General features: G+C 37.5%; 1 protein-coding gene across 2 annotated transcripts in view; it reads left to right on the top strand.

Annotated features, from left to right (window-relative positions):
• LOC128625519 (coiled-coil domain-containing protein 178) overlaps positions 1-277 on the top strand; it is a 25,378-nt gene extending 25,101 nt beyond the window's left edge. For both annotated transcript variants that reach the window (XM_053654034.1, XM_053653949.1), the window contains exon 20: positions 1-277. This exon is cut by the window's left edge and continues 2,297 nt beyond it. The gene's annotated coding sequence lies outside the window, so the exon portion shown is untranslated.
• Positions 278-11,177: the final 10,900 nt, after the last annotated feature.

Genomic DNA, 11,177 nt, shown 5'->3' with positions numbered 1-11,177 from the left:
TCATATAGCATTCGTAGACACGGTGAGCTGGGCGCTACAGGAAATATTCGTATTCATGTTTCCTGAGAAAACGCAAAATTGTGCGCAGACTAAAATTCCTCCTGTTTCTGCGATATTAAGTCGTTTCAGAACAGGAGGAGGTTTTTGGATACAGTTAGCAGAGTGACACCAGAAGTCAGAGGTAATGGCCTTTTTAAGAGATATCATATTTAGTTAACACCTTTGTGCCTTGGTGGATTAATGCCCCTGTTTACACCTGTGAATCTGATATTGATACAGTGACAACCGCTCGAGCCGTGTGAATGATGCTGATGAGTTTGTGTATTCGTTTAAGAGTGTGTGTGTGGGGGGGGTGTATGGGGTGGGGGGTGTATGGGGTGGGGGGCTGTGGGGGGCGGCGTCTAGGAAGAAAAGACGGGGAAAAAAAAAGAGAGAAGTGGCAAACAAATTCATCAGGAAAATAATGTATGTTCCTTTTTTCCTCCACACTTGCCTGCTCTCCCACACATTCATCTTAACAGAATAATAATTTGTGAAAGTCTCTGACATTTGTGGCTAGCTAGCATGGTAATAAACCCGTGGCTCGGAACGTTTTTTACTTAATTAGAGTCAATCAATCCAAACTTTTGCTCACTTACCGGTGTGAAACAGGGATATAATGAGCAGAAATCAGCACGGTGATTGGAAATACAAATTACAGCTGTTTAAAGGAAACCACACACTCTACTACGTGGCCAGCGATGCAGAAGCCTGCTGGGGACATCTTGAAGGGTTTGGTGCCAAATCGACGGCTACAGTAGCTCAGGGAGAAGGTGCGAGAGAGAGAGAGAGAGCGCGAGAGAGAGAATACAGTGGGGGCTAATTCAGTCAGAGTACTGTACAAAACGAAGATTGTTTCAGTTTATCCCAGTGTAATAAGTCATTACCATTTCAAAACCGTATAGTAATCTGGAATGTGACTATTACTACTAGTGCTCTTATGGGAAATTAATCAACGACTGGGCGGAGTCGCTCTTCCCACCCGGACGTTTATTACTGTCCAATAACAGCACGTCCCGAAGTGTTTCTGTGACATTTAATTCAGTGGAATCTCCACGGGACCAAAACGAACAAAATAAATCAGAGTCAAAAGAACTCCTGTCATGGGGACTTGTAAAATGTTGACACTGGAGACTCCTTCTTAAAATGCTAAATTAAGCATATAGCTACGCAACGCTGTTACTATAGAAACCATAACGAATTCGAAAGAGCACATACATATAAACCTTGCTGCTGTTTATCAAATTTATCAACACCTCCTGACCAATCAGATTTGAGAATTCAGCAGCGCTGTGATATAAGGTCTGGTATTGTTCATGTTGGAGTTTTTTGTTTTTTTTTTGTAGCAAGTTAAGTGGAGGAGCCTTTTAATTTTCAAGCAAAGGTTAATTTCTGAAGTTTCTAAAGCGCACAAGCAGAGCTTGGCAGCCACAGCTTGACGTTGTGTTGCAGTTATTATTGTCAGACTATCCAAGGGAGCACAGATAATGTAAAATTCTCTGCTTGGTCCCCGTTTGTTTCACTGCTGACTGGAGGGAGTAATTGGGTGGTGCTGACCATATTATTAACCATTTTCAAATGGGTTACAGCAGTGTCGGAACAAAGGAAGGGAAATGAAATTAAAGGCTTAATGTCTACGAATGTTGCTTTTTGCACCAAAAGGAAGTGCGAAGCAGAGGGATTGAACAAATAACACAATCTAATACACGTATTAGATGATCTAATGTGTTGAGGGTCCTTTATGGGAAAAATCAGACATTTCATTTAAAAAATAAATCACGTGAAAACGCATCGTGTGTAGAGTTCACGTGAAAGAGTAATAACGTGTAAATAAAAAATCACCTGTAAAAATATCAAATGTGAAAATAAATGAATCATGGAAAAAATATACCAATAATTTTGATTATAAAGAAAATCATGTGTGAAAATCAAACAAATCGTTAAAATCAGGTGAAAACAAATGAATTGTGTAAAAATCACCTGTGAAAAATAAACCAAGCGTAAAAATCACCTGTGAAAAATAAACCAGGAATAAAAATCACCTGTGAAAAATAAACCAGGAATAAAAATCACCTGTGAAAAATAATACCAGGAATAAAAATCACCTGTGAAGAATAAACCAGGAATAAAAATCACCTGTGAAAAATAAACCAGGAATAAAAATCACCTGTGAAGAATAAACCAGGAATAAAAATCACCTGTGGAAAATAAACCAAGAATAAAAATCACCTGTGAAAAATAATACCAGGAATAAAAATCACCTGTGAAAAATAAACCAGGAATAAAAATCACCTGTGAAAAATAAACCAGGAATAAAAATCACCTGTGAAAAATAATACCAGGAATAAAAATCACCTGTGAAGAATAAACCAGGAATAAAAATCACCTGTGAAGAATAAACCAGGAATAAAAATCACCTGTGAAAAATAAACCAGGAATAAAAATCACCTGTGGAAAATAAACCAAGAATAAAAATCACCTGTGAAAAATAATACCGGGAATAAAAACCCCCTGTGAAAAATAAACCGGGAATAAAAATCACCTGTGAAAAATAAACCAGGAATAAAAATCACCTGTGAAAAATAAACCAAGAATAAAAATCACCTGTGAAAAATAAACCAGGAATAAAAATCACCTGTGGAAAATAAACCAAGAATAAAAATCACCTGTGAAAAATAAACCAGGAATAAAAATCACCTGTGAAAAATAATACCAGGAATAAAAATCACCTGTGAAAAATAATACCGGGAATAAAAATCACCTGTGAAAAATAATACCGGGAATAAAAATCACCTGTGAAAAATAATACCGGGAATAAAAATCACCTGTGAAAAATAATACCGGGAATAAAAATCACCTGTGAAAAATAATACCGGGAATAAAAACCCCCTGTGAAAAATAATACCGGGAATAAAAATCACCTGTGAAAAATAATACCGGGAATAAAAATCACCTGTGAAAAATAAACCAGGAATAAAAATCACCTGTGAAAAATAATACCAGGAATAAAAATCACCTGTGAAAAATAAACCAGGAATAAAAACCACCTGTGAAAAATAAACCAGAAATAAAAAAAATCACCTGTGAAAAATAAACCAGGAATAAAAATCACCTGTGAAAAATAATACCGGGAATAAAAATCACCTGTGAAAAATAATACCGGGAATAAAAATCACCTGTGAAAAATAATACCAGGAATAAAAATCACCTGTGGAAAATAAACCAAGAATAAAAATCACCTGTGAAAAATAAACCAGGAATAAAAATCACCTGTGAAAAATAAACCAGGAATAAAAATCACCTGTGAAAAATAAACCAGGAATAAAAAACCACCTGTGAAAAATAATACCGGGAATAAAAATCACCTGTGAAAAATAATACCGGGAATAAAAATCACCTGTGAAAAATAAACCAGGAATAAAAATCACCTGTGAAAAATAATACCGGGAATAAAAATCACCTGTGAAAAATAATACCGGGAATAAAAATCACCTGTGAAAAATAATACCAGGAATAAAAATCACCTGTGAAAAATAAACCAGAAATAAAAAAAAATCACCTGTGAAAAATAATACCGGGAATAAAAAAATCACCTGTGAAAAAAAATACCGGGAATAAAAATCACCTGTGAAAAATAATACCGGGAATAAAAATCACCTGTGAAAAATAATACCGGGAATAAAAATCACCTGTGAAAAATAATACAGTGAATAAAAATCACGTGAAAAATAAACCAGGAATAAAAATCACCTGTGAAAAATAAACTAGACGTAACAATCACATGTGAAAATAAATTATTCTTGTAAAAAATGAGATAGAAATATATGATTTGTGCTTAAAGTAAATCACGTGAAAAGCAATCAAATTAATTATGTAGAAATCACGTGAAAACAGACGACTTGTGAAAATAAGCCCATCTTGTCTGAAATGAAAATGAAAACCACCTTTAAAGATAAATGAATCATTTGTAAAAAATAAATAAATAAATAAATAAACCAATCAAACAATAAATAAATAAAAGCACCTGTGAAAATAAGATAAATGAATGATATACAGTCAAAATGTGAAAACTGTGTGAAACAACTTGTGAGGTGTTGAGTGTAAACTTTCTTTCTGTGTGAAGAATCGTATCAGGAGTCAGGTTCGACATAACCACATAACGGTTTTTGTCATTTAGGCGTTTCAGGAACACCGTCCTACCTGTAAACTCTTTGTTTGTGTGGCGTGTCCCTGTGAGGAGCGTTTGGGTTTGGGTGCTGCTTTAACTAATAAAATCTCCCAGTTCTCCTCAGAAATAAGCATCAGCTCTGCTCCAGTGGCTTTACCTTCCCCAGGTGATCGCGCCACTGAGCCCACAACCGCTCCATCGCACACGGCTCTACTGCTGCTGCTGCCAACCCTGAGGGTGGCTACCCGTTAGCAGCACACACACACACACACACACACACACTAAAATGCCTGCTTGCACGTATGCACTCAGGTACACAGAAAGACACATGGAGAAATGCTATTGTCCCTCGAGTGTCCCATCATGTCTCTGCCCTAGCTGCCCAGATTCTCTCTTGGGAACACTTCTTCTCTTACTCTTCTCTCTCTCTCTCATACACACACACACACACACACACACACACACACACACACACACACACACACACATTCTCTCTATCTCACTCTCTCTCTCTCTCTCTGCTGTGTTTTCTTTGTCATGAGTGATCATCTGCAGGTCTCCAAGCGCCCGGGCCCACCTGGTCGAGAACTCGCCCATTAGAAGCCCATATGTGAGAAAGAAGCAGCACATCTACATTTCTACACTAAGGCAACACCCCTGTGGGACACACACACACACACACACACACACGTTTCTCTTACTATCCTTGTGAGGACCTAAGTCAAACCCCAAACCAGGAACCTACAGGAAGCCTTTTATCTCGATTTTTTTGTTTCTTAAATAAGAGCTGAAGATTTTTTAAATCGTGGGGACCGGCCAAATGTCCTCATAAAATCAACACTGTAAGAAATTCCTATCCTTGTGAGGACATTTAGATCCCACTGAGATATAAAAACATTCCCTTCCCCCCTACACACACACACACACACACACACACACAGTGTATTAAACCTAATTTGACTCATTATTGTGTTGTTGAGTCAATCATATAGAAAAAGTACATTTCCATTTGCTCTCCGCTACCGCATTTCATTTCCATGTTTACTGAATAATATAAAGAACAGAAGGAATATGAAGGAAGCCGCGAGCACTGAATCACTCGTTTTACACATTCACTATATGTTACGAAAATGTTCCCAAGTCATCGTGTTCAATTACGTGGGATCGGGTCATACGGCGAGGTCAGAATGACCGAGGTGCCAACATTTACGGGTCATCGGGCATTTACCGTTTTTTGAGGCAATTCTCCGGCAATAAGGGAGACGCCTGAAAACTACGCTTTTCTGTTTTTAACGTTATAGATCAGAGCAAACACATGTAAAATTCACCAAGCAGAAAGCAGACTGACCGGAGGGGACTTTTTTGTAGGTGAACTTTGACCCTTGGAATTCGCTAACTTCAGGCTTCTGAGCCAGTAGAATCCAAGTGGGTTGCATTCACTAAAGAAATGGCAGAGCTGCTTAATTTACTGTTGGGTTTGGGTAATTATCTGTTTTTGTGGTAAAATTCTATTTCATATTTTATTTTGAGGTTTTTTGGGGAGTTTTTTGTGGTAAAATTCTGTTTTGTAGTTTTGTTTGATAAAATTTTATGGTAATATTCTGTTCTCAGGTTTTTTGCAGTAAAATCGTCTGGAAGGTAAAATTCTGTCGTTTTTTTGTGGTAAATGTCTCGATTCTTGTGGTGAAATTATGTTTTTTTGTACTAGAGTTCTGCTTTTTTGGGGATTCTAGGTCATTCTGGTCATTTTTTATGCACGACAGTTCTGGGTTTTTGTGGTAAAATTGTGGTGTTGTTTTTTTTTTATTATTGGTACGACTTTATTTTTGTGCAAAGTTCTGGGGTTTCTGTGGTAAACCTCTGGGGTTTTTGTAGGAAAATTCTGGTTTTTTTTAATGATAGCATTCTGGGGGTTTTGTGGTAAATATGTTTGTTTTTGTAGTAGAATTCAAGGTTTTACGAGTAAAATTCTGTTTTGTTTGTTGTAAAATAAGTTTTCTTGTGGTAAATTTATGAGTATTTGTAGTAAAATTCTGTTTTGTTTGTTGTAAAATTTTGTTTTGTTAAAATAAGTTTTCTTGTGGTACATTTCTGGGGTTTTGTGATCAATTTCTATTTGTTTGTATTTTTGCAGTAAAATTCTGATTTTTTTGTGATTAAAAAAAAATATTTTGAGTTTCAAAGTTTCAAAAAAATTCAGAGTTGTTTTTTTTTTAATGTAAAATTAGGTTTTTCTCTCTATTTTGCTCGGATTTCCTAGTTAGCAATGTTGGCACCTCTGAAATGATTACCAATACTGATACACATCTCATCTGTCTTCATCTCTGCTCTAACTGACACGAATCTATAAATGCTAAGGATATTTTCTATTCAGATATTTTCTATTCGGCTATTATTACTAACATGCTGCTGCGCACAAAGGACTAAGTGGCGTGTTAGGCTACAAATACAGCATAAAGCACACAGATCATTTGCACGGAATAAACATGGATTTATGCCGTAAAGGAGGGATTGTGTAGAAATAACTGGGAGCATCTTTTAACAATCCTAACATACTAGAGGCTGTGAAAAATCCACACTATTAAAGCTCAGGCTTTTCCACAGAACTCAAGTGTCTGAAGGCTGTAATATACGATTTAAAAATAAATAAATATAAAATAAAATAAAAATAAAAAAAAAAACGCCGCCAACTTCTTACACAAAAAGCTACTTTCTGAACGTCGTCATTGCACCACATTTAGTTAGCAAAAAATATTTTTACAAACAAGATGATATCGCAGCGCTCCGTGATATTAATATGATCTGTTCCCTGATCTGTAAAGCACCTGGTTATCTTGCTCGGCGCCGATAAGAAAAAGTGCTGCGGATTTCCAGTTTGTGAGCACATTTGGGCTGAATCTTTCACACGTCACAAATTGCAGATGGGAAGCGGTGATCTTGAACAGCCGATCACCCCAGCGTGACCATCTGACACCTTCCATTTAGGAAAATAATACTTTCTATCTTAGCATACTCTCCCCACTGCAGCCAACCAAAGGAAATATGCTTGGAGGAGTTTCAGCTACTAACTTTCACTCCTTCTACGCTCCTCTCTCTCTCTCTCTCTCTCTCTCTTTCTAGTTTTCCAGGATGTGTTACCTCGGTTGTTTTCTTTTTTTAAATAAAAAATTTCCTCTGTTAAAATAAAGATATAGGTTTCTAAAAAGGTGATACGGATTACTGAAATATAGAGTGAATAATATTCTCAATTATTTGTTTGAAACGAGTATTGCTTTATAGAACGCACTTCCTGTTCATCACCTTGACACGATGTGTCGTAAACTAAAACTAGCTAGGGTTATCTTTTACATTCCTCCATGGGGAAGGTTTCGAAATGAGTTGTATTTCATGTATTATAGAATGTTCTGGATATTGAATTAAATGTTCGTCTACCGCCTCAGACACCTCCAAATAACCCAAATGACTACTTAGTATGGAATCAGACACTTGGAGGCACGCTGTTATCGGAAAATAATCAACGACGGGTTTAGTCCCGGTTACTGTTCCCACCCTGAAGTTGAATATTTTCCTACAGCGGCATGATACCGAAGTGTTTTATTCCTCTTACGATTTGCCAAAAAAACGCACGCCGTCATAATTTTTTATCCGTTTATGTTTACTTTAACGTCACGGAGCATCCGCGAATCAGGTTAGTTCTCATTATCAGTCATTTCCTTACTGATGTTCCAGGAACTAACTTGTTACACAATGTTAAATGTCGTCATTTTGGTAAATTTAGGATTTACACACTTTGGGATGTGGCGTTATAAGAAAATCATCAAAAAGATATCCTGTCTTGAACATGGGCGAATTTCTCATCTAAGGCCTGTTTTTAGATGCTTTCGCACATTTCAAGCTTTAAATGATCATTTCGCTTCCTTCTAGAAATAAATGCTTGAAATTAGCCAATAGAACAGATTAATTCAAGCTTGAAATGAGTTAATGAATGGATCTTATATTTAGTTTATTGTGATCTTGTAATAGGTTTTCAAGATATAGATGTCTTTCTTTTTTTTTTTTTTTTGTTTGATTGTTGATCATGTTCCTATAACATGACGCAGTGTTTTATTCCTCACATATCTGATGTGAATTAGCCAATAGGTCGCTAATCCTATCGTTGAGGTAAATGTAGGCTATAGTTATGTGTGCGCGGAGATGTATTACAGGCGTACGTGCGTATAGCGATGACGATCACGCCGCTCTGTCTCAGTCTGGAGTACGAACCGGACCGGATCCTCCACTCACGAGCATTACATGTGTAACGCTGGCGATAAATAAGAGTCGGGTTTTTAACCGAGGGGGAAGAGAGAGTTGTAAATGTTCTCGGTGATTTGCAGTCTCTAAGGGTTTAATTAAGTCCACAGTCTCCGCTTTTAACATGATGAGACTCACTCGACGCCCCGGCGTAACACGGCGCACACCCGGAATGCCCCGCCATCTCGAGTCCACGGGCCTCAGGAGAACCGAGGCGCTAGACGGAGCTTAAACGCTCGGAGAGATGGCCATCTCAGATGGTCTAACAAGTCAACGGAGAATTGGCTGATAGCATATCAATTTTCGCCTGCTGCGTTCCACTGGTTACGAGCTATGACACTATGACCAGAGTGTGGATTTATAAAACCCTTTTTTTTTTTTTTTTTTTTAATAGGTGTTAGGAAAACGACCAGAAATCATAGCTTTTGATTTAATAGCTACATTTTTTAAAAAAACTTGTTGCATGTCTAAGTTCCCTCACATACTAACACCAATAGAGCAAAAAAAAAAAAAAAAACAACAACAACTTTCGGATACACCTGATCGCAATGTTTTGGGCAATAAACACCCCAAATCCTACAGGCTGACAATAGCTTCAATAACTCAATTATGCAAATTACTACAATATTCATTGTAGCGCATGTTGATTATGATGAGACAGTTTACGATAATAATATAATAAAAAATTATATATATATAATTATATATATACGTACGTTCTTTAGACACGTCACATTTACACGTTTATTCTCCGCACAACTGCATGGGTTTTTATTTGCTGCACGTGTTCATTTCACGTATTGATTTGATTTTTCCACGCAGAGAATGATGCGTTCACTATTTCGAACGGATTTGTCTTTTTTTTTCTTTTTCTTTTTTTAACGTTCGCACGTGACGTTTCATCACGTGCGTTTATTTTTCACACGTGATCGCATATCGCTTACGTCGTGAGTTCACACGTGCACTTTCGTCGCACTGGATTATTATTATTACTATTATTATTATTTTTCATTTCATACAAAGTTTGTAGATATTCATTTTTTTTTTGGGGTGGGAAAGGCATGTCACAGATTGTACACGTAAATGGTAATAAATCGTTTCTAAATATGTTTCGCGTTTGATGCTGATGCAGGAGTAAAGTTTGCAGGACTTCAAGGACCTCTTTCTGTGTCTTTTGAAGAACTAGCAACAAGAAGAACAACAACAAAAAAAGGAGGGGGCGGTTGGGGGGGTATTCTGCCAATGTAGATTAAAGTGTCATCCTTTAATAAACAAAAATTTAACTCGACCACCACCAATGTTTACTGTAGATATTAGTGGTGGGAGGGGTGTGTGTGTGTGTGTGTGTGGGGGGGGGGGTTATTATACTCCGGATAGCTGCTTCCAAAGTAATTATGAATATTTGGGCTTACATTTCTGAATATATTTTGTGTTTGATGCTGATGAAGGAGTAAAGTCTGCTTCGAGGTTCTCCTTTTGAAGGACTCGCAGAAGAAGAAGAAGAAGAAGAAGAAGAATAGCAGGGTAAGGCATTGAGGGTATTTTGCCAATTATACATTAAGATATTGTTAATAATACATATTATCATATTCTATATAAAGTGTCATTCTTTAATACCTAAAAATTGCACTCGATGACAAACTACTGCGGTATAAAAGGAATAAAACACTTCATGACGTCAACCACCACTGTCTATTTACTGGGAAAAACAACAACAACAACAACAACAACAAACCCTCTGATTTTCTCCAAGGCTGTGAGACATTAGTGCAGCCGTTGAATTAGTCAAGATATCTTACGAATATTTGGGATTTAAATACGACTGAATATTATTTTGTGTTTGATGCAGATACCTGAGGTCCTGAAGTTTTGCAGGACCTCAGGTGTCTCCTTTTGAAGGACTCACACACACACACACACACACACACACACAAAAAGAAGTAGAAGTACAAGAAGAAGAAGAGAGGGATGAGGTGGTGGGGTGTGGGGGGTATTTTGGCGATGGAGATTAAGGCAGGGGCTTTTTGTCATTTGTGCGAGACAAGCCATTCATCCATCCCGTTCTCAGCCAACAAAAAAAAAAAAAAAAAAAGGCTGCTCCCAGAAATTAGCAGTTTCAGCTCAGCAGCAAAGCCGTCGGGCTGTGAAGGCACAGAGAAATTGACTAATTAGCAATGCGCACTAAAACTTGACGGTTCTCTCCATAACGGCGAGGCGCAAAAAAAAAAAAAAACCCTCGCTTTTTTCCCTTCTATCTCACTCTTTTTTTGTCTTTCCTCCTTTTTTTTCCCCTCCTCTCTCTCCATAGATGTTTGAAATCGCAGTCATTTACGCTCGACAGTTTTTACAATAGCCTTGAGCCATAATTTTGCCCGTCTCTCTAGCATCCATAGCCCTGCATGGTCTCTCTCCGCCGGCCATGCGCGACCGTTTCTCTCCCCAACCGTGGATTTCCTATTACTCTCGTTACGACTCACTGAGCCCCAGGCCCAAGGATAATGATGTGTTGTTTCTTGGTAGCATAATTTGTCACACGTATATTTCTTCTTCTTCTTCTTCTCTTGCAGAAAGCACGGCTCTCTCTTTCTCTCTCTTTCTCTCTCTCTCTCTTTCTCTCTCTTTCTCTCTCTTTCTCAGCACTCAGCACACTTCTTAGTTTAGTTTTAATTCAGACGCA

The sequence above is a fragment of the Ictalurus furcatus genome, chromosome 1 (assembly GCF_023375685.1).
Source record: "Ictalurus furcatus strain D&B chromosome 1, Billie_1.0, whole genome shotgun sequence".
NCBI classification, from domain to species: Eukaryota; Metazoa; Chordata; class Actinopteri; order Siluriformes; family Ictaluridae; genus Ictalurus; species Ictalurus furcatus.
This window is presented reverse-complemented; position numbering and strand designations above follow the sequence as displayed.